Raw genomic sequence first — 23,805 nt, 5'->3', positions numbered from 1 at the left:
TGCACACTTCAGTGTCAGGGACTACCATGGCAATGTATGCTTTGAGATAAAAAATAATTTCGTTTTCAGTAATTTTTATATTGACGAGGGCCCCACATTTCCCTCTTCTAAAAGACTTTCCAAAACCCACTGAAAACCAAGCTTTGACAAATCCAAAATGCTGTCAGCTAACACCAGACCGCTTTCCTTTGTCAATGCTTGTTTTGGATATAAATTGTCAATTTCTACTGCGTGCCAATGGGGGTGAAAATCTGATTTTATAGTTTTGGCAATGCAATCATATCAGGCAAAATTCAGAGTCAAGGCACTTGAGTGGTTCTGCACAAGTATCTCATAAATTATTGCAGGGCAGCAGGAGTGCAGAGGAGGTGTGGCACAGACCACAACAGACAAGCATAGACTACTTGACTGCCCTGTTCACTACATGCAAAGCACACCAGCAGATACCCATGTCCTCTCAGTTTCATAACTGCAGGTTGACATGAGTCCTTCATTTCTGTCTCTTTTCACGATTAAGTACAAGGGTGCCACTTCCTTCAGCAATTCAAAAAATGTGAAATCCTATTGTCAACTACATATCTGCCAGGCCCCCTATAGAGTAGAAAGCACAGACTATTATTGAGCACACATATGCCACTCCCTTCAGATAGTTCGTAAATAAGCAAGTATTGGCAAACCACCAGGTCTGGCCTAGGCAAGATGTTAAAATGGTTATTTTCACATTTTAATCATATGCTAGAAGAAAGAAAAAAAATAAGTGCCACCGTCTAGATGTGACAGACGTATAATTTGATAAAATGTTTTAATTTAAAAACAATTTTTACCATAATGTATATATTTTTAATAGAACTGTACAGGCACTTCCTAGAAGGCAAGTGCACGTAGACCAGATATACAAACCATTTACTATCACAAAGAAAATGTACTATTAGGTTTGAATTACTCTAACCTGAAAAATTGTTTAAGCACACAAGGATGACTTAAGCAATAAAAAAGAGAATGGAAAAAAATATTGGCCCGCAAGTGTGTACTGAAGTGCTCCTCTTCTTTTGCATATGTGCACATGTAATCATACAAAATGCTGTCACTCAAAATGCAACTGGCTGTAGTTGGCTGACACATTAACCCCTTGCTCTATGCCGTGTTGGAGAGAAGTAAAATATGAGCGGCAGTTGAAGCGACCGATTGATAAAGAAGCTTGACTAAAAGTCCCTCTTTGTATGTATATATGTATGTATTATTTATGTTTTTTTTTAAATTAAATGAGCCTGGTGAAACAATGAAAACTGTATCCAGGCCAGATGTGAAAACAATATTGCTAACAACATATCTGCTACTTGCCCATTCAATAGAATTAGACCATGTTCATGCAGGTAACTGCAGCTTCCTTCAGCCATTTAATAAATGTCTTGTGTAAGTTACCATATCTGGCCTTGGCAAACTGATAAAATAGTTATTTTTTATGTTTATTGCAAGCATATGCCACCAAAAAGAAAAACAATGCAGCCATCTAGATGTATCAGTGGGCCGACCCTTTGCCCCATATTGCATGCTGTGGTGAGCTGAAGCCAAATATGAATGATAGTTGAATAGACCAAAGGGTGAAGAGGGCTGGTTGTAAGCCTCTCTATGTATGTATATATATGTGCAAATTGCAAACTGTTTTATTACAGGAGGCTAGTGATGCAGCTAAAGCTCTTTATGCCAGACCTGAAAAATATTACCAAATACTACTTTCACGCACACACCAAACATAAGAAAAAGCATAAAACTTTCCTCAACAGCAGCAGCTCCGACAGGTAGGCCTTGGAGGTCCCAGGAAGGTAGGGACTGCTACTGTCCCTTATTGAGGCAAGGCAGCAGTCCCAAGCCTCAGGTATCCCAGGAGGGTTGGGACTGCTGCCTTCCCTCATTGGCTGACCTATGTTCAGCCAATGAGGGAAGGCAGCAGTCTCAATCTTGTCACAGAATGGGATGGGGTCAGTGAGACTGCTGACCCCACACCACTCTGTGACGAGGTGTCACTGATTGACACTCAGCCCTGGGCACTTCAGGGCTTAAACAGAAGTGCCCAGATCTGAGGCAATCGGTGATGCTACCTCTCGTCATGAGGGGGGGGGGCGTTGAGGCACCTTTGCCAGGCTGAAAAGGTTACGCCCACAGGAGCTGTGAACGTCTTCAGTCCAGCAAAGTTTAGCTCAGGCAACCAGGAGCCTGTACATTTAGCATATGTCTAGCTCCTGGCTGCCTGACCTTAACCAGAAGTGTCTGTTAGTCTGACCTTTCTTCAGCCTGATAGGCAATCTCCTGGCCTGGAAAGAGGTGGGGGTGAACCCCATATGGATAGCCACTGCTTTTTAGTACTACCATGACACATATGTACTAAATCTACAAGATACACCATTCTGACAGTCTCCCTCTATACATTGGAAGTTCAGAATGTAGGACTCCCCCAGCCCCACTTTCTATGTATTTTCTTCAGCAAATTCATTAAAATGTGATCATAGGACGTTTTCGCCATTTTCCTTCCACAATCAAAATGGATATGATATTAAAATACTCAGAGCTCACGAAGGAAACAGTGCCACAGCCACTGAAAATGACCTTGGAACCCCTGCTCCCGGACAATGAAGTGACTGTACCCACAAAGGCAACTAGGCAGGTGGGAAAACACGATGGCTAACTGCACTAAAGATGAAATGACAATCCCATTTCACGTTTCCATCCCTGGAATTTTGGTGACTTGGGTCCTCATTTATGGGGATTTGACGTAGGTCAGCACAGCAAGTCACCTTTCTGTGCTGCTCTACTCCAAAGTGAAAGGGCAGGAATGCACCGTATTTATTTAATATCGTGCATTTCCGTCCTTTACCCCTATGCTGGCATTATTTCAGCAGCATAGCGCCGATGCAGGCACCCTTACACCATGGTGCAAGAGAGCCTGTGTTGTTCTCACTCCATATCTGTAAAATCAATCAGACCCATGCAAAGCAGCTTTGCTTGGCCTCATAGATATGATCTTGTAGTTTGTGCGGCAGGAGGGTCATAAAAAGGGATAATCTGACGGCACAAGGGGCTCATAAATATGCCCCTTGATGTCCATGCTCTGATCTCCAGAAACATGATGGTTGGAACAATACTGTCGCATGTGGACACACTTAGGAACACATCCGGATAAACTAATGCTTAGATCAGGTGAGGGGAGGCCGATTTCACTTTCACATTGGTGCTGAGGCACTAGAAGATGTGACTAGACACAAAATGGTCGGTGTGTGACCAATCAACCAGGACCTTCTATGTATGAGTCACTGTACAGTAGTGCACTGGTTCTGATGGCACTTCTGGGCAATATATCAAGGCAGCAGGTACGTGGTGCAATACATAATTGTGTGGCAAGATGGGTCCATCTTTAAAGTGCGACTTAAAATTGTTTTTACTCCGTCCACAAACACAATGACAACAGACCTGGTATGACTCCATCTAAGGGCGGACAAAGAAAAGGCCAGACTCTGATTTGGACTTTAGGGTGTGTTAAGGGCAGTGGTCCAGAATAAGGCAAGGAACACTGTGCAGCATCTCTGCACTTCACAAGCACCCCAGCTAATACAACACATCGGCATGTGTCACCCACTCACCTCACCTCCCACCATTCCATACACATGCAAACACGAAACCACACACGTCACTTAAGTGCATTTAAATCACTCAGTATCACCAGCCTTCCACTCACAGAACAGCAAATAAACCAAAGATACACCCCATTCTATGCTCACTCAGAAGCATACAGCACATTCCTGACTTCTTATACATTTATAACTTAAACGGTATTTTTAACACAGATACCCGACTCTCTTAACCAGCATTCACGTTCCTCTAGGTTTGGTCCCACAAAATTAGAGTATCCAGTACATTAATTAATTAAAAATAACAGAATTAGGTGTCGCGGCTATCTTTCACACCCTTAATACTCCTTTCCTTCCACTTCCGCCTGTCATCAACTCAGAGTACTTTCACCTGGGTCACCAATCCATCTCCCAACTCTGGGATGCCGGCGCTAATCAGACGAGAATGTCTTGCTACGACTGTAAAGTCTTCCTCAGTGTTTGAACCTCCCATGCAGTGCGTCTTCGATGAAGACTGTGAAGAATCCCTTCTGCAACCTGCTGAGCACTTTCAGTTCACTCAGCTTCTTAGTATAGCAACACTCATTTTAGAGAACACCCTAGATTTCATAGGTTGTGCCATGAACAACCTCAGTTCTTCTTCCCCAAGGCTCATTGATTGGTAATTTTTTGCATTCCTCACCTTCAAACTGGTCCAGTCCGACTCCCTCACACAGGACACCCAAAACCAGCAAAGCGATTATCCATGCCATTCAACCCTTCCCTGCCAGCGTAGCACGTTACTGACTGCGGCCCTTAGGGGACACCTCTGGACCTAGTCTTGCTGCACGAAGACCCAAGTCAGGGACTCGCCAATAACAAATGTGTCTTGAGATGACAGGAGAAGTGGCAAAAATGACAACTACAAGAAGACCATATAGCACTAGAAATGCTTCCCAGTCCACAGACAAATCAGCACTAGGGCCAAGGTTGCCTCGTACAAATTTGGCATAAATAAAGCCTCCAATAAGAGAAGGACTCTCTTCAAACCCATGAAGCATCTTGTACCCTGCACAGAAACTACAAACATACCATTCCAATAACGGGGTTTCACCTAAAAATTGAAAAGCAAGACCGAATAAAACCAACAGCAAAAGGACAACAAAGAAGCACAGATGTGACCATAAGGTTTCACCCCGGAGCTCACGCACATGGACTGCCTTCATCAGCCTCTAATTTGATGAACTGTCAGGTTTCCTCTTCTCAATGATGTCCATTTCCTATGCAGAACACAGTATAAACGTTTTCTCACTGTCAATAGTCAAGGACATCCTCAATGAAACTCTTAACGTACAGTTTAATATTGTCCATACACCCTGCATCTGACATACCTTCCACCACCCTCTCACATCTGGGACGCCTTGTGCAGCAGTCTGCAGACTGCCGGTGGGCCTCTCCCACCCATTCATCTGCCTCTATTGTGACTTATATGCCCACATCCTGCCAATAATATGCTTTGTGTGCACCCCTCTATATTGCCCGCATCCCATCGTGCTTTGTAAGACGTTGCTGCACTGTGTCTCTTGCTTGCTGTACTGTTTTGCATTTTGTATTTCTTTTCCGGCCCTATTTTCGGTTGGCGATTGTGCTGTACATAACTTCGAAAAACCCGAAAAATAAATAAAAAGTTAATGCTTGAAACTTTCCTTTCACTCCTTAATATATTTATGTAAAAACGTATGTTAAAACCTGAAAGTAGTTGTGCTCCTAGTTTTGCTTGTCTGTGTGCAATGATTGCACGCATGTGCAGGGGCGGCTTCTCCTTTAAGGTGAAGAAGCTTCGCCCGCTGGATTTTTGAAAAAGGATAAATAAAATGATAATAACATACGCTACGCTATTATCATTTTATTTTTCCTGAGAGTAGGGCTGGGCTGGAGGGAGGGGGCTGGAGGAGGGCTATGCACCACAATGTGCACATGTCTGTTTGGCCGGCCAAACAGACATGCGCACTTTGCATGTTCTCTACCCCGCTATATTGCACAGCCGAGTGGAAAACATGCTCAGGCTCCCACTCCTAGTCTGAGCGGCGAAGCAGGCCACTTAGACCAATCACAATGCTGCCGTCATACTGGTGTCAGCAGCGTTGTGATTGGCTGGGAGCCTGTGTGCACCCAGAAACAAGAAGAGGACGAGATCAGAAGGGACACGAATGTGTCTCCCCTCAAAGGTAAGTGTTTTTTTTTTTTTTAACCCCCCCTCCCTGTACTGTCACGCCCCATCCCGCCCTGCCACACTGTTCAGTGGCAGCCACCACTGCACATGTGATTGTTTTGTTCTAGGATTTATTGTTAGATGTTCCAGGCTCTGTAGCACATTGCAATACATGATTCTGACAACACACATGTTCAAAGTTAGGCCAACAAGACATGCCACACGGGTTAGAGGTAAGTGTATGTGAAATTTGTATAAAGAGATAAACAGCTAATTTGTTTCCATTTACATCAAAAATCGTTAGATTGGTGATTTAAAAAAATGGAGTGTGTTTTATGAGGATGAGAGTTAGTGGTAGATTAGGTCATGGGGTGTTGTTTGTTCTCCAAGCCTGGGGTTGGGGCATGATTGACATTTTGAACTTGCCGGGAGGTTGCGTTGGTAGTTGCGGTTGTGGAGTGGAAGTTGGTGGGGTTGTGTATGTGCAGGTGGATTGTTGATAGGTTTTGTAGGTAGGGTGGGACCAGCATGTTGCAGTTGTGCCCCAGCTGACTGAGGCGTATGGATTGGCCCTACTGATTTGTACAGGTGTCTGGGTGATATAGCAGGTGACATCTGCATGGCCAAGGAGTCAACTTTGGCATGTGTTTGAAAGATGTTTTAATCTCTTCCAAGACAAGAGTCTCCCCCATTGGATGAATATCTCACCAAAACAGATGATTGTTGCTGGAAAAAGCGAAAGACTGTTCTTCCTAGGGAACAGGATGGGCCCATACCAACTCTTCTCCTTCCCCCTTACTACCGCAGGCATGGCAGAGTGACAACGCAAACAGAAATGGATTACATTGAGGATTGACATCTGGGAGGTTGTGGGAGGGAGACAATTGAATGGTGGTTAACTCCTCCTCACTAGAGTTTCTTCTACCTCAGTGGATGAAGAGAAGCCTGGAGTTGCACCTGCATCGAGAGATGGAGTAGGGTAGTTGCTGTAGGCAGGAGTGTTTCAGGACAATCATGCTTAGCAAGTATGAGCAACATTGCATTAGTAGCTGCTGGCAGGGCCTAGGAAGGAAACTCTGGGCAGCCTTATGGTGTTTTTTTGAGAGAAGTCATGGGTAGAACCACCAATTTCCGCTTCCCTCTTACCTTGAGCAGTGGAGCCTGCAGGTATGGTATCATAGAGGAGGATATGGTTTATCCTGGGACTGTACACCGTCCTCCACTTGTGGATGATGATTCATCATTATCAGGCTCTTGATCCCCAGGAGCTTAAGGAACAAGCATTGGCAAAGCCAATAGGTTTTGCCTTTGTTTTTTCTTTCTATCTAACTGGATTATAAAATATTAGAAACATTTTATAATAATGTATGTTTTAAACTTGATAAACTATTAATAGTTGTTTATGTTGTGTTGTATGTTGATTTAATAAAAACAATATAGACAACTATTAGAGCGAAAGAAAAAAGAAGTACCTTTAGCATCGTAGCCAGAGAAAGGACACTGGGCAGTGTCCAATGGCATGTGACCAGAAGCAGTACTTGGTCCAGAGGCAAACTGATGGTATGAATGGTGAAGAAGACAACAGGAAATGAAGCATGAAGATGTACAGACAACGTGCTGGCCAATCAGAAACACATAAATGAGAGACTAAGCAAATGGTAAATTCAGGTAAGTAAGGAGCTAGTTCTAAGCCCCTTAAAAAAAAAATATATATTAACAAGAGAGTGCAGATGGTGTGCTCCTTCAGTAAATAAAAAAAAAAGTACCTGTAAAGTGAAACTTGGAAGAATACTGGCCCGAAGCAATTGCAGAGTGACCGGAAGCTGTACTTGGTCCCTGCTTCTTCAACAGCATGGATGGCAAAAGCAGTAGCAACTGAAAGCAGACGACCTGCTGACAACATGCTGGCCAATTATAAGCAACTAAATCAGAGCGACCTTGGAATCAACCAATGGGAGGTTCAGGTAAGTAAAGGGGCGGTTTTGAAGCGCCTTTTAAGATTTATTTTTTTAAACTCAAAAGACTTTGCAAGCTCTACGCAAACACTGTGCAGGCGAAACCTAAAAAGGAAGTGAAATGAGTACCTTCCATATAAAAATTGTGTATATTCCTAAAATAGAAACATTGTACAATAGTTTTGAAAAATCAAAAGCACTTTGATGCAATTTGATATTACCTAGTGTTCGTTATTAATTATGGTATGGCTCATGACATGATATATTACCTGTTCGAGCTACAGGTGCTTCATTTGCAGATGAACACTTAAATGTCAGCTGCTGAACTATGGTACTGGACGAAGGTAGTAGACATGCGTCCTTAGATTCAGCACCTGATGAAAATCAAATCATAAAATAGCATTTCAGATTAGTGACCATATTATGAACAACCTCAAAGCAATTAAAAGTGCTGTTATGTGTGATTTTCAATTAAGTCAGAGAACTTTGTCAGAGGGTATGCAATTTATAGAAATAAGAAATGTTAGAAATGAGATAGAAGTGACTGTACATTCTATCTCATATATTGCAGTCATGATCAACAAATAGTAGAGGGCCAAACTGGTGCTTGCAGAATATCCCCTGATGTCAGCCTTGATGTAGTGAGGACAACAGGAGATGTTGGATCAATGAAGCTGTGAAGATATACATATGCAGAGGAAAGAACTAAGAGCCAGATTTACAAGGCCCAAGCGCCTCCTTTCGCCACACTAGCGGCATTTTTTTTTTTTACGCTAATGTGGCTCAAGGAGGCAATTTTCGCAGGGTCATATTTACAAAGTGGTGCAATGCATTGCGCCACTTTGCGACCCCTTGAGCCCCATTATGCCTGCGTGAGGCATGATGTATGCAAGGGGGCTTCTGGCATTAGGAAGCCCACAAAAATAGCGCAGTGAAATCCACTGCACCATTTTTTACGTCATTTTTAATGCCTGCTCAAAACAGGCATTAAAGTGATGCACCCATTTTAGTCAATGGGCCTTCTTGCAAAGCGCCACAATAACATCAAAAAGTTGGATGCTATTAGCCCATGGAGCCCCGTATTGTAAATATGGCCAAACCATGGTTTCCTTAGGTGAGGTAGGGATGACACAAGAAAACTGGTGCATCAGCACTCATGTGCCGTTTCCTTCTAAATATGCTCCTAAGGTTGCTCAAATAGTTACAGTGTCTGGAAAGATAACTTTGATACAAATGTCAGAAACAAGAAAATAAAGATCTTGATCAAAGAAAGTGGAATAATGTTGTCTTTTATAGTTATATACTGAATGATGTAACAAACATTAAAGTAGTTTGAGTGGAACAATGTCATTGCTCAAATGTACGCATTGAGGAAATGGGTGATATGGGTGACTGGTATGGCTGGTAAAGAAAACATACATTTACTTGCCAATAAATCTGAACACAGAAAGCATGTGTTTAGTGATATAAAGACCTCAAGGTGAAACATATAAAGTCACATATTACATTTTTCAATTGAAATGTGCAAAACTAGAAGTTCAAATTAAATTATGGAAGAATATGTTAACTATCCAGACACTTGTGGAAAGAGAAATATGGTTACATATGTTAGAAATGATTTTGCTGGGCACCTACAAACCATGGACAATGGGAGCCTCTGTGTGGGGACTACCATTGACCTCAGTTGGATCCGTTCCTGATGCTGGCACTAGGACCAACCACACAAGTGGCACAGCATTTTTGTTGGCAAAAGTGGGGCAATGCTGGGAGACAGGAATTTTGTGAATCCCTTCGGATTCCCCACGTTTGCATCACAGAAAAGTGAGGAAATGTGTGTGTTTTAGTCAATGTTTGAGGTTTGCAGAGTATTGTGTAAGAAAATGGTGTGGGATACATGTGAAGCACACCACCCTGGACTCCCCCAGATATCTAGTTTTCAGAACTGTCTGGGTCTGGTAGGTTTTTCTAGGTGGCAGCCTACCCAAGCCCAAAAAGTGCAGCTGCCAGTGGGATGATACTGTGAGTTAGTCAAACTCAACTAAATGGCCTCTTGCTTGCCATTGAGATGAGATGCTTTTGTCCTCAGGGGAGCATAAAGACTATTGAGATTTTAGGGGTGAGGGTGGGGCTTGCGGCTGGAAAAGACCTACACCATTATTTTATTAAAATACATACTGCTGCCATACATTTCTACCCCTTCCTCAAGAGGTATATTGGACTAATTATCTGAAGTTTCCCCATTTTTATGGGGAGGGGGCATAGCCATGCCCATGCTGAGAAGCCCCGGTCCATTTAATTAAAAAAAAGTAAACAATGGTATTGAGTGGGCTTTCTGACCCTCCCCCTGGAGAGGCAGAAGGGTGTAATTGCCCCTATCTGCCCCCCAGGGGGGCAGAAAAACAATTACCCTTTTTGTGGGGGTTGGGGCCATGGCCATGCCCATGCTGGGCAGGCTCCACCTGTACATCTTTTTAAAAAGTAACACCTGGTGTCTAATGGGCTTTATGCCCCTCTAGGGCAGATTGGGGTAATTGTCCCATCTGCTCCCTGGGATAGGCAGAAATACTGTGTCCCCATTTGTATGGGGGTGGGGGCATGGTCATGCTGGGCAGCCACACCCCTACAACAACAAAAAAAGTAATCCCTGGTATCTAGTGGAATTTCTGCCACCCCAGGGGGCAGATGGAGTAATTGCCCAATCTGTCCTTTAGGAGAAGCAGAAAGATAATTTCCCTTTTTGTGGGAGAATGCCCATACCCATGCTGGGCAGTCCTCACCCCTACAATTAAAAATAAAGAATGAATCCCTGGTAATTAGTTGACTTTCTACCACCTGGAGGGGCATGTGAGGTAATTGCCTCCAACTGCCCCTCGGGGGGGGACCAGAAAGACTGTGTCCTCATTTTTCTGGTGTGGGTGCATGGCCATGCCCATGCTGGGCAGCCCCCACACTTACAATAAAAAAAAAGTAAGCCCTGCTGTCTGGTGGGCTTTTTGCCCCTTTGGGGTTGATAGGGGTAATTGTCCCCATCTGGCCCCCTGGGGGAGCCAAAAGACTATTACCATTTTGGGAGGGTGGGGGCATGGCCATGCCAATACTGGGTAGCCTTCATCCCTACAAAGTGTAGAAAAGTAACCCCTGGTGTCTAGTGGCCTTTCTGTCCCTCTGAGGGGCATATGGGCTATTTTCCCCTATCTACCTCCTGTGTGGAAGCGTGAGGGAAGAAGGACTAGAATATATAATTTTTTTAAGGTGGAGCACAAGCCCTTTTCGAAAGGGCCCCTCCCTGGTGTATAGTAGGTGGATTTCTGCTTGGGGATCACTCGCCTGCAGCAATTCCCAAGCAGGGATCCACTAGGGAAAGGTACCACTGGAAGGGGGAGATTCTCCCCTTTCCAGTGATACCTCTGCCATCTGAATCAGTGCTTAGGGGTCTAAGATAGCCCCCGAACACCGATGCAGTGAAAATTAAATCAGCTGGTCGGCTCATTTCACTTTAATTTTAATTGAAATTATGTCAGTGTGCCATGGACGCCAACCGTTGTTTCAATGAAAAAACTGAAATAGCCTCTAAAGCTGGGGAAGCTCTTCCTCACCTTCAGAGGCTATTTTCAGTTGGAGGAATTCCCCCTGATGCCCTCCCACAGGGTTTTCCTGCTCATGTGCAGAGGATAGCTTGGAGCCGTCCTCGGCACACAAGTGCCGTGACTCAGAACAGTTCCAAACTGTCCTCAGCACTCAAGAGATTAGTAATGATAGATTATAAAGGGGGTTAAACTCTGTGTGAGTAGATATGTGAAATGTGTGGTTATCTGTGAGGAGGAGAGTGTGGCATTTGATAAAATAGAGGGAATTATTTACTTATATGGCCTGACAATGAGAGTTCCGAGAACACGCAGGCCTTTGAGGTCAGTGTGCATGGGAGAGAGGGTATATTCAATGAGGGGAGAAAGATGGAGATGGGATCTGGGTCTGCCTTCAGAAAGAGCTTTTAAATCTTTGTCCTGGAGAAATTCTCCTTAACTTGCCTCTTCTCGTCAAAGCATTTCTTCTTTAAATCCTCCTTAACAATGTACCTCCAACCCCATTGCACCGACAGAGTTTGTTACCTCTTGCCACCTGACCCCCTTCTCTGCTCTGCTGAGGGTTAATAATGGCACCACCTTCTCTGCTCCACTGAGGGTTAATAATGGTAGACCATTCAGTTCCCAGAAATGGTCATCAACTAAGGTAACTACAAGGCCTGTCTCCTCCTCTGTTAAGTTCTTCTTCCCCTTGAGTGGGGTTGGCTGCATACTGGTACCTGCCGATGGTTTGCAGGTCTCACTCAGGCAGAAAAGTCATGCACTACTAGGGGGGGAGGGCAGAGCTCAGAGCGTGGGTTTAATATATTTGTTTGCAGGGTTAATGTTAGTCTTGTGTGTGTGTGTGTGTGTGTGTCTGTGTGTCTGTGTGTAAGTATGGTCAGAGGAATGCTGTTTCCTTATAAATTTCCATTCAGAGTTTTTGCTTACCCGAGGGCGTAGATATCATAGACATGAACTTCAGTCATAAAGTTACCTGTAATATCTTTAGGTTCCTATTTTCTGTTTTATGAGTCTCCACTCCCACGTTTTAGGGGGTGGAGGTTCATAAGTCTTACAACTGGACGGACTTGTGTGATATTTTTGATTACAATCTAAACAGAGGTCTCCACCCAGTTATAAACAGAAAATTACAGCCCATATTTATACTTTTTTAGTGCCGTATTTGCGCCGCTTTTTGACGCAAAAGCGACGCAAACTTGCAAAATACAATTGTATTTTGCAAGTTTGCGCTGCTTTTGCGTAAAAAAAATGACGCAAATGCAGCGCTAAAAAAGTATAAATATGGGCCTACATGTGCGGAGATCACCACATTTCACTTTGTAAATCAGGCCTCTAGTGTGCATAGGGGATTTGCATCTATGGCCATGGCTTGAGATTTGTTCTTCTAGGGGGTGATGTGAGGCATGATGATTAGTAGGAGATCACTCATTGTGTTCATGGTTCGTAAGGTTATCTGCATGCACTCACAGTTAGTGAAGTCCTAGAGGGTTGTCTTTGGTTAAAACCATCTTTTCCTGTGTGTTTTCCTCCTCCAGAATTACATTCATGCACACTCCTGAGGTTGTCTCGTTTAACCTGCCTCACCATTTTTATTACGTATAGTTTTATATCTACTTTGTAAGGAATGGGAGGTGATGATGCTCTTGCCTATAGTTTTATTAATTTTTTAGGTTTTTGAAATGTGTGTGTGTGATTCCGTGCATCACTATTACTGAAGGTGTCTTCCCATGGCAGAAATGTGCTCCTTGATGTTTGGTATTCTTTGCTTGCAATATTTATTTTTTATGTTACAGATTTCTGGTGTGTTTGCTTTTCTCTAAGTCTGTTATATGATAAAATAAAGGGATTCATTGTCTTACGTGGCCTGACAATGGGAGCTTTGATAACATGCAGGCCATAGAGCTAGTCATTGTGCATGGTAGGGATGGTACATTCAGTGAGGGTAGTAAGATGGAGATGTGGTCTGGATCTGACACTAGAAAGAGCTTTTGGTTCTTTGTTCTGGAGAAATTATTCTCAACCTGCCTTTTCTCGCCCTGGCATTTCTTCTTTAAATCCAACCCGAGGCTGTACCTCCAACCCCACTATCTGAGTTGGTGTCATGCATTATTTGTGTGATGAGGGTTCTAAAGTCCATGAATGAGGAGGCATATATATAAGGCGAGTTGCATAGCTCTTGCACCATGCAACTTGGTGCAAGAGCAATGCAAGCCAAAAATTACATTTATGAAGCCACACAAGACCACCGTGAATGGCCCTGAGTGGCTTCAAAAGTCTGGAATGAAGCAAAACACCACAAATTGCTGACTTTTGTTACTCTGCCTCAGGGAGTCAATCCATGGGTGTTGTGTGGGTGTTCCAGTACAACATGCATGGATTTTGATGCATTCTCGGATTTACCAGAAGTGGTAGACCTGTCAAGAGGCCAAAATGCTATGCCTTCCCAGGTGAGACATAAAGAGGAGAAATATCTACATTTCTCCTTATTACTTCCATTTTCTATGTTTGCTCCCTTCTGCCGCACACATAGAAAGAGGAATATGACTCAGGGGGTTATTTTGTGCAGGAAGGTGAATCTTCCTGCACAAAGACAGTTCTCCTTACAGGTCAGGCACCCATGCAAAGGGTGCAAGTGTGCCTGCATTGGTGCTAGGTTGCCAAATCTGCACCAGTGCAGGGACAAAGGCAAGAATGTACCGTAGTCTTTCGAACGCAGTGCACCAAGATAACCCCTGCAAACTCAGAAACTACTGATCTCCCTGCTCCCATTCCCAGCCAAGGTACTGACAAAGATCACCAACAAGCAACTAACGACACACCTGGAGCAGAACCAGCTACTCCCTGCCTCCCAATCCAGCTTCTGCAGAAATGACCACTCTGATCACAGCCACTGATGACATCCGAACCCTCCTTGACCGAGGACAAACGGCAGCTTTGATCTTCCGCGACCTCTTGCCAGCCTCCAACACCATATCCCACCACATGCTGATCGAAAGACTCCACCACATCAGCATCCAAGGGGATGCACTAAGATGGATCACCTCCTTCATCACAGGAAGAACACAGAGGAAACACCTACCACCTTTCACCTCCAAACCAATGTCATCTATAGTGTCCCCCAGGACTCATCGCTCAGTCCTTTGCTCTTCAATGCATAAATGACACCGCTGGCCAACATCATCAGATCTCATTGTCTCAACATAATATCCTATGTAGACGGAACTCAACCTCTCACGCATTGATAACCCTACCACCATCAAGACAACTTGCACAGATGCATGACAAGTGTCACTGACTGGATGAAGAACAATGGCCTGGAGCTGGACAAGGACACTTTTTAATTCTGATGATCTTTGGCAACAACAGCAACCCTTGGAATGACTCCTGGTGACCATCAGCCCTACGACCCGCACTCACACTGTCCGACCATACCAGAAACCTCAGAATTGTCATTGACAAGTTCTCCATGAAATCACAGATCAATGACAAATCTTCCACCTGCTTCATCACTCTGCGCAAGCTACAGAAAATCTTCATGTGGCCACACTTGACCACAGGATGCATCGTGGCCCAGGCACTCATAATCAGTTGACACGACTACAGCAACACTCTTTATATAGGACTCACCGCACCACTCCTACAGAGACTTTGAGCCATCACACCAATCAGAAGGCCGCAGCCAGACTCATCCTTGACCTCCCCCAACAAGCCCACATCACATCCCACCTCAGGCAAGTCCACTGCCTCCCCATAAAGAAGAGATGCCAATTCAAGCTGCTGATCCACGCACACAAGGCTCTACACAACCAAGGACCTGCCTACATTAACTAATGCCTGAACATTCACCAAACATCGAGAAAACTTCACTCCTCCTCCCTATCACTTGCCCACACTCTGGGTACCTACTGAAACAGAAGTAGAGGACACTCCTTCTCCTACATCCTAGCAAAGACCTGGAACAGCCTCCCCACACAGCTCCTGGCCATCGCCTCACTGCCTGAATTCTGAAGGGCCCTCAAGAACTGGCTGTTTAAGTGAGCCTCTGGCACCTGCAAGAGCCTGGATACCCTAATCAGTGATTAGCTGCCCTTTGTAAATCCTGATTGATTGATTAATATGCCTATTAGTGCTGTCAGCTAGTCATAGATTGAAGCCTTTGAGATTTATTGTTCAGGCCCAACTTAGCAGTCGTTGCTTCTCACTGTCACTGATGAGGAACAAACGTATGTTTTTAAACGGTGTAGCTCAAAGCAGTTCTCTGACTTCACTGATGTTTTTGGTGAATTTCCATTTTCTTAATTGGACTATTGGTGTCATAGGGCAATGCCAGTTCTCTTCGTCCCACTTTCTTCTTCATAAAACAATCATGAACACTAGCAGCATTGTTAATTCTATGATTAAGGACTTTACAAAGGTGGCAACAAATAACATTTGAAATCTTTCTTTCACGCTTATGTCTGGAGTTTTCACTGAAGAAAGGCTGTGGGAATGTGCTGTACACCCACCCTTCACCAGTCCTCTTTTAGTATTTTCCCTAAGGCGCTTCCAGCAGCCATACTGATGAGACAATTCATTGGTGCCTTCGCCATTTAAAGTCTCTATATGAGCATTACCCGCAGGTACTACTGTCCTCGCCCGCTTAATTACGAAATAGAGAGAAATCTTTCCATGACTGAAAAAAGAATACGAGGAATGCTGTGTACCCACCCGCCCCCACTTGGGAGTACATAACCATGTACTTACCCAGCATTCCTCATGTTCTTTTTTCTGTCTGTGCCAGGGTAACAAGGAGGTACTGTTCCTGGGGGACTTGCGCAGCGTTCTAGCTTCCTCTGGCTGGGCGGTGGGGAAGCTTGCTGCCGCTATGGTTTCTGCTCGAGTGCTTGGCCTCGATGCAGTTCCAGTCTCCGGTCTTCTGGCGATGGGCCGCTCGGGGGTCTTTTGATCGCCTCTTTGCGGCTGGGGCGGCTTCATGTTGCGGAAGCACTTCCTCTGCTTCCAGATTCCTGCTTCCTTCGGTGGACATTGCAGTGACAATGGAGCAGTCTCTGTGGTGTGCCGGTGGGGGTCAGGTATTCTGTTTTATTTTATTTTTAAGTGTTATTTATGTGTTTTTTTTGTTGTTTTTTTTTGCATGGGGCATGTTGTTTTTAACATTTTGCATGGTCCTCTTGAGGTGAATATTTTTTCTGGGGCTCCTGTTAGGGGTGGAGCCTCAGCTGCTTGTCGGTTTCCCCCTCTTTTTTGGGGAGGAGGAGGCTTTTTTAGGTCTCCTTGCTTTGGCTTTTAGTCAGTTGCTGGCTCCTGCCCTTAGATGTGTGGTGTGTGGCAGTATGAGGAAACACACCTCCAAAAGGAGGCATGTGGGGGTTTCTCCCTCCTCTTCTTCTTCTTCCTCCTCCTCTTCCCGTGGGCATGTTCCGCGGACCGGTAAGAGGGATGATGCCCACCTGCGCAAACTTATTTGTGAGACCTTGTTGGAATTTCAAGTCGCTCCTCCTGTACTGGTGCCGGCTGGGGTGGCTGCTTCTACATCGTCCAGTTCTGAGTTGGAAGGTCCTTCTCAGGAGGAGCAGAAGGGAAAATATATTTCCAGAGATCTGTTGCCTTCTCTGGTGAAACATGTTCAGATGAACATGGACTTTCCTTATGTGGAGGTGGCTGACACTTCTTCTAGCTCTCTTTTGCACCAATTTCAGAGTTATGTGCCTGTGGATGTCCCTATTCATCCTTGTATTCAGGAAGTGATTAAGAGGGAGTGGAGGGACCCTGACAAAATTATTCTTCCTCGTTTTATGGCCAAGTTGTACCCTTTGCAAGATATGGCCCAGGGTTTGCCAGATTTAGTCCCTATTGACTCTTTTGTCATCAGTTTGGATGGCCGCACGTCCTTGGCTGAGGATGATGTGATTCAGGATTCAGTTGTCAAAAAGGTGGATGTGTCCCTGAAGAAATCTTATGCTGGGACTCATTTGGCTTTGAGGGCTGGCATTCATAGAACTTACGTTGCTCAAACTTTGCTGTCAGATCTCAAAGCCTTGCATAGTGCTCTGGATGGGTCCTCGGACTGCTCTGGGCTCATGTCCCTTATTGAACGTCAAGTGGAATTCCTGTCTGATATTTCCTGTGATGTAGTGCGGGCATCAACTCTGGCTGAGGGGGCTTGTGTGTCTGCTCGACGGAATCTTGTTCTGCGGGACTGGAAGACAGATGCTGCACAGCGTGCTTCTGCTTTGGGGCTTCCTTTCCCAGGCAATGTGTTGTTTGGGGCAGAACTGGAAGAAAAATTGCATGAACGTTTTAAGGAGAAGAAGCATACTTCTTCTTTCTGGTCCAACTTGGGGGATAGAGGTTTGTTTGGTAGAAAGTCTCCAGTTCCGGCTCCCTCCAGGCATCAGTTTGTGAGGTCGCAAGGCTGATTTCCACTGGGTAGGGGCAGGGACAAGAAGCACAAATCCACCCCCTCCTCCTAAGTCTCGTTCTTGACTATGTGACGGTTCCAGGTCCCCAGGTCGGGGGCCATTTGCAGCATTTTCTTCCAACATGGGATCTCACCTCCTCGGATCTGTGGGTTCTGGACATTGTTCGCCATGGTTATTGGATCGAGTTTCTGACTGTTCCACTTCCTTCGAGGTGCATCCCACTCCTTGGCCCCTAGTCCCAGGCAAGGCCCTGGGCATCAGTTCCTTGCTGCAGAAGCAGGCGGTGGTGCCAGTCCCGATGTCGGAGCAGGGTGACGGTTTCTATTCCGTAATCTTCTTGGTTCCGAAGCATACAGGGGGCTTCAGGCTGGTTTTCGATTTGAAAGCTCTGAACTGATTTGTTCGCCATGTCCCCTTCAAGATGGAGACTTTGCAGAGAATCATTCCTTTGGTCCTTCAGGGTCATTTTCTGTGCACCCTGGATCTTCAGGATGCTTACTACCATGTTCCAGTACATCCATCATCTCAGCAACATCTCCGGTTCTGTCTCAAGGGGTGTCATTACCAGTTCAGAGTCCTTCCATTAGGCCTCAGGTCTACTCCCCATATGTTCACGAAAGTGGTGGCTCACCTGGTGGCATCATTGCATCTCCAAGGTGACCATTTATACACTTATCTCGACAACTGGTTGATTCAAGCTCCCTCACCAGCCCAGCTGGTACAGGATCGTCAGTTGGTTTGTTCCACTCTGCAGCGCCATGGGTTTCTCCTGAACTGGGACAAATGCCAGCTGCTTCTGTCTCAGGATTTGACATTTACTGGGGCTTGCTTCCGCACAGATCTCAACCGAGGGATTCTTCCAGTGTCCCGGATACATGTTTTGCAGTCTCTTGCTCTGGAATTCCTGTCGCAAGAGTCTGCCCTGGTGCAATTGTGGCTTCGGTTGTTGGGTCTCATGGCTGCAGCAGTCTTTACTGTTCCTTGGGCTCGCTTTCATCTCCGTCCCTTGTGGATTCATCTGCGTTCATGTTGGGATCCTCAATTGCAACTGTACGACCTGGAAGTTTCTGTTTCCTTGGGGGTTCAATTTGGAGAAGGGAGTTCCTTTTCAACCCTCTCCTCCTGTGATATTGACTACAGATGCCAGCTCTTTGGAGTGGGGGGCAAACCAACCTGAGCGAGAGGTCTGTTCAGGCCTGCTGGTCTCCTCGGGAGGGGAGGCGTTCCTCCAATTGGAGGGAGTTCATGGCTGTCTTCCGCTGTATGGGGTTTTGTCATGCTCTCCTGGGTCATCACTTGGTGGTTTGTTCCGACAACATGGTTACTGTAGCCTACCTCAACAACGAGGGTGGGATTCGGTCCAAGTCTCTCAATCTGGTGGCACAGCAGTTGTTTCACTGGAGTGAGCGCTCCCTTCAGTCCCTGGTTGCTGTGCATGTGATGGGGGTGGACAATGGTGTGACGGACTCTCTCAGCAGGTGTTTTCTCCCATTAGTGGAAATTTCTCTCTCCCAGGAGATGTTTTTCAGGGTGTGCAGGAAGTTTGGCGTACCCTACCTCGACCTCTTTGCTTCCCAGCTCAATGCTCAGGTTCCTCTTTTCTGCTCTCTGGTTCCTCAGGCAGGAGCGTGGGGAGTGGATGCTTTGACGGTTCCTTGGACAGACTATTTCCCTCATTCCCAAGTTTCTGGCCCACCTGCTATGGGAGGAATGGTGTGTAATTCTGGTGGTTCCTTTTTGGCCTCGGAGGTCTTGGTTCCCGGTGCTCTGGTTGCTGTCTATTCGGGGTCCTTAGTTTCTTCCTCTATTCCCCTTCCCTCTCCGGACTGTTCGGCCTCTTCCTCTCTGGAAACTTCGGCCTTCGGTCTGGAAGTTGAAAGGCAAGGATTGCAGCACAAGGGCATTCCCAGGCATTTAGCGGTGGCCATTCAACAGTCCCGTAGACCATCTACTTTGAAATCCTATGATCGGCATTGGGGTAATTTTCAGAAATGGTGTTCTCCTCTTGGTTTGACTCCATTGGATTGTTCCTTGCCTACGTTTCTTCAATTTTTGTGGGAAGGTTTTGAGAAGCGCCTGTCTGTCTCTACCTTACATGCTCAGTGGGTGGCTATTAAAGCTTTTTGGGCTCCGTGGGGTAATCTCACAGATTTAGAAGATTTGGTGTCTCGTCTGATGAAAGTTTTTTCTCTTTCCCGTCCTCTGGTGAAATCTCTTTTTCCTTCATGGGATTTACCTCTGGTGCTTCGTTCCTTGGTATCCTCCCCTTCTGAACCTCTGGAAACCACTGATATTAAGTATTTCACTTTCAAAGTGGTGTTTTTGGTTGCCATCACCTCTGCTAGGCGTATTGGTGAGTTGGGTGCATTGATGGCTCAGAACCTTTTTTGTCTTTTTCCTAGGATGGGGTTGTCTTGCATTTGGATTTGGCCTTTGTTCCCAAGGTGGCTTCTAAATTCCATTGTTCCCAGGAGATTATTCTCCTTTCCTTGCAGGTGGGGTCTCCTGGGGCGGGGGATCTGGAGTGGTCTTTGCTGGATGTTTGTAGGACTCTTTTGGTCTATCTTGACAGGACTCGCCCTTTTCGTAAATCTGACTCTCTTTTTCTTTCCTTTGGTTCCTCTTCTATGGGGGAAAAGGCGTCCGCTCTTTCCATTGGTCGGTGGCTGAAGCAGGTTATTGAGTCGGCCTATTCTTTGGCCAGGATCCCTCCTCCCAGAGGTGTGCAGGGTCACTCCACCAAAGGTGTGGCCGCCTCTTGGGCGGAGATTAAGGCGGTCTCCATCTCTGAGATTTGTCAGGTGGCAACTTGGGCTGTTGCTAATGAGATTAAGGTGGTCTCCATCTCTGAGATTTGTCAGGTGGCAACTTGGGCTGTTGCTAATACCTTTGTTTCCCACTATCGCCTTCAGAATGTGCTGGGGGATGAACTTAATTTTGGGTTAGGTGTTCTTCAGGCAGTTTCCCTCTAATTTGGTGTTTTATTAAATCACTTTTTGGACATGTACCTGTGGCTTGCCTCTGTGGTTATTTATTGGCCATGTTTTTTCGTCTTGGGTATTCTCCATTTCATAATGAAGGGAACGAGGACCGTAGGACCTGGGGGTAATGTCCAGTTGCTTACCGGTAATCTTCATTACTCCTGGTCCTGTAGTCCTCGTCCCATTCATTACGCCCCACCCTCCCTCCCTGATGGCCAGCCTTCGAGTCTGGGGCTTGGTAGTTCAGGAGGAATGCTGGGCAAGTACATGGTTATGTACACCCTGGTGGGGGTGTGGTGGGTACACAGCATTTCTTGTGTTCTTTTTCTGTCATGGAGAGATTTCTCTCCATTTCGTAATGAATGGGACGAGGGCTACAGGACCAGGAGTAATGAAGATTACCGGTAAGTAACTAGACGTTACCCAGAATGAGGCTTATCAGCTGCACTTTGAAAGCATGTCCAATTACGCACCAACCAGCTTCTTCAACTCCTAGCTTTGCTTGTCCTTAGAAACACTTTTTTTTCAGTTCAACAATAATTCTACCTACACCTTCAGTGAAGCGCCACGGGATACCTTCTTGCACCCAATTTGAGTAAACTACACATTTGAGTAAAACTGAGGTTTCAGCAATAATCCTTCATTGAATATGTAATGAAGTGGTATATAAGAGTGTTATTGTTACACTGATTATGTTTTCTGACTACGAGCTATATCCATCTTAAATTAATGTCATACTTGCATCAAGTGGCGTAAATCTGTTTTATAATACCAACATCTGACCAGGCACATTATCTACTCACTTCAGGTACCTATCAATATACCAAGAGAATCAGACTCTTCACAAATCTGTATACCACTCTATACCATCATGTAGTTCAAAATGGAGGACTGAATAATCAGAGTTAAAACCCAAGAAAGCTACACGACAACTTAGTGTATGGCCACTTTCACCAGATTTAACATCATTGCTCTGAGGAAGAAGCTATTTTCCATACTTTGACAATATTGACGCCACCCTCATCACACAGTTACTCTACATGCCTATTGATACAAGCATTCAAACCGGCGTTATTTACCATCGCAAATGGTCTTATCGCCTAGAGGAATCAGATAATTTGTGGCCTATTGGTTTTTTGTCAAAATGGAGAAAATTATGCAGGATTCAGTGGGAAAATACGATTTCTGTATGGTCCTTCCCATTACCTGGTAATTTGATGTAATTCCATTCCCCTAATCTTCTCGGATAGGGCCGAGGAAGGAATGCCAGCCCATTTACCGTGCCACTTATAAAAAGACCCCTTATGGGAATTGCCACCTTTTACAGGGTACCATAATCTTGGCAAATATTCAGCAAGTGAATTTACAAGGCACAGCAAAATGTTTACTTATACAATACCAACACGCAACCTAAGGTAATGTAGTTCATAAAATAGCCTTGTAACTTCATATACACTGGTAAAATGAGCCCCGAGATCAGAAAATGGGTATGACAGCCATGCTCCAGAAGGTTGCTTCCCATTAGTAAAGCACTACAGAAAGTAGGCCGTTCCTCCGGAAAAGTGTTATGAACAGTACTGGAGGTAGTGGGAACTGGGACAAGAAGAGCTCACAATGAAAGCGTTCTCACACAAAAGCATTGGGTACACAGTTCAAAGCATATTCTACTGGAGTGAACAATGTTATTCAATTACACGCAGACCTAAAATAGTACCCTAGTGCATGGTATAGGTACAGATGCTATTGCACCCACATTGATTCTGGCTATCTTTGCAATTCTATGACTTCCAAACTATTGCTATTCATATTTATAATGAACTATTATATGTAATCGATCACTATGACACATTTCTGAACATAGGTAGTCTAGGGGTACATGCGTGGTTAAGAGTACATAGGTAGGCATACTTGTATATGTTTATCTATGTACTCCTATACTAGGGGGTACTACATAAAATGTGTAGATGTGATAAAAGACATGAATACTCTCAGTACATGACACTATACAGTGCACTTCTTGATCATCATTGTTTCACGATGAATGTAGACAAAGGGCATTAACCAATCTGTGTCCCTCTCCATGTAATGTTAGTGCATTATTCATCCATTCAACTCTGGTGCACAAAGGTGGTCGTGTCTAAATGTAACTCCTGCAGTATGTCAATAACACGTTCAATGTATCTCTGTCCTTGCTAGGCCACAAGGATTAAAATGTTTACTGCATGTCAAGATTGTACTTCCTTTGGATTAAGGAGCGTAGCAAGCATTATTGTTTTCTTTGCACGTTGCTCACCTTGGTCCCCGAGTTTCTGGAGTTTCTAGTCTTAGGTGCATATTGTAAGACCATGAATATTCCAGTTGAATCCTACATATTCGTATGGGACTATACTATCGCACTGTTTCTCCTTTGGCACAGAAACCGTTTGATTCAACATTTTGTGGCACCAGGCCACCAGGCCGCCATCTTGTGCCAATGCACATCACAGCTAAGTCTAGCCTCTTTAGAGTCTAGAGTAAATCACTCTACATGCCATGAGGCCTCCTTATTTAAGAATTGCAACAATTGAAATATAAAATGAGGATCTGCCGCCATGCTCTATATGCTCCTCTGGAACTCTACAGACCTCTGTAGCTCTCTTTACTCCCTCCTCTGCACAGTGTGGGTCTACCCAGCCCCACACTCTGACTTTCATCCTTGTGTGTCAGGGCACACACATTAGAAGTGAAGAAGCAATACCTTCGACAACTTCATCAAAGCATTTGAATGTACTTTCAAATGGGTGATGAGATGTGTTTTTGGGAGGCTTGGTGGTGTGACAGGGCCGAAATTATTGGGGTTGAGGGAAAGGGTTTGGAGCAGGGAATATGGAGGCACAAAATCATTAACAAAGTGATTATTCTTAGGTAGTTCGTCAATGTCCGTGCCATCACTGTCTGGTCCTACACGACCTCTGTTGAGCATCTTGAAGTATGAGTGTCTGCTAAGGGACTGCACATTTCCCCACACAGTGTGAATTGGCCTTTTAATGTTAGTCGCAATGTAATG

At 44.9% G+C, this 23,805-nt stretch overlaps 1 long non-coding RNA gene across 2 annotated transcripts in view; it reads right to left on the bottom strand.

Moving 5' to 3' along the window:
- The window catches only part of LOC138300322 (uncharacterized), a 150,876-nt gene that overhangs the window by 75,190 nt on the left and 51,881 nt on the right, over positions 1-23,805 (bottom strand). For both annotated transcript variants that reach the window (XR_011204909.1, XR_011204908.1), the window contains exon 2: positions 8,039-8,143. This is a non-coding gene — a long non-coding RNA (uncharacterized lncRNA). The remainder of the gene's footprint in view (positions 1-8,038; positions 8,144-23,805) is intronic.

This window comes from Pleurodeles waltl, chromosome 6 (assembly GCF_031143425.1).
Source record: "Pleurodeles waltl isolate 20211129_DDA chromosome 6, aPleWal1.hap1.20221129, whole genome shotgun sequence".
NCBI lineage: Eukaryota > Metazoa > Chordata > Amphibia > Caudata > Salamandridae > Pleurodeles > Pleurodeles waltl.
The sequence above is the reverse complement of the archived record's forward strand: the minus strand, read 5'-3'. Positions and strand labels throughout refer to the sequence as shown.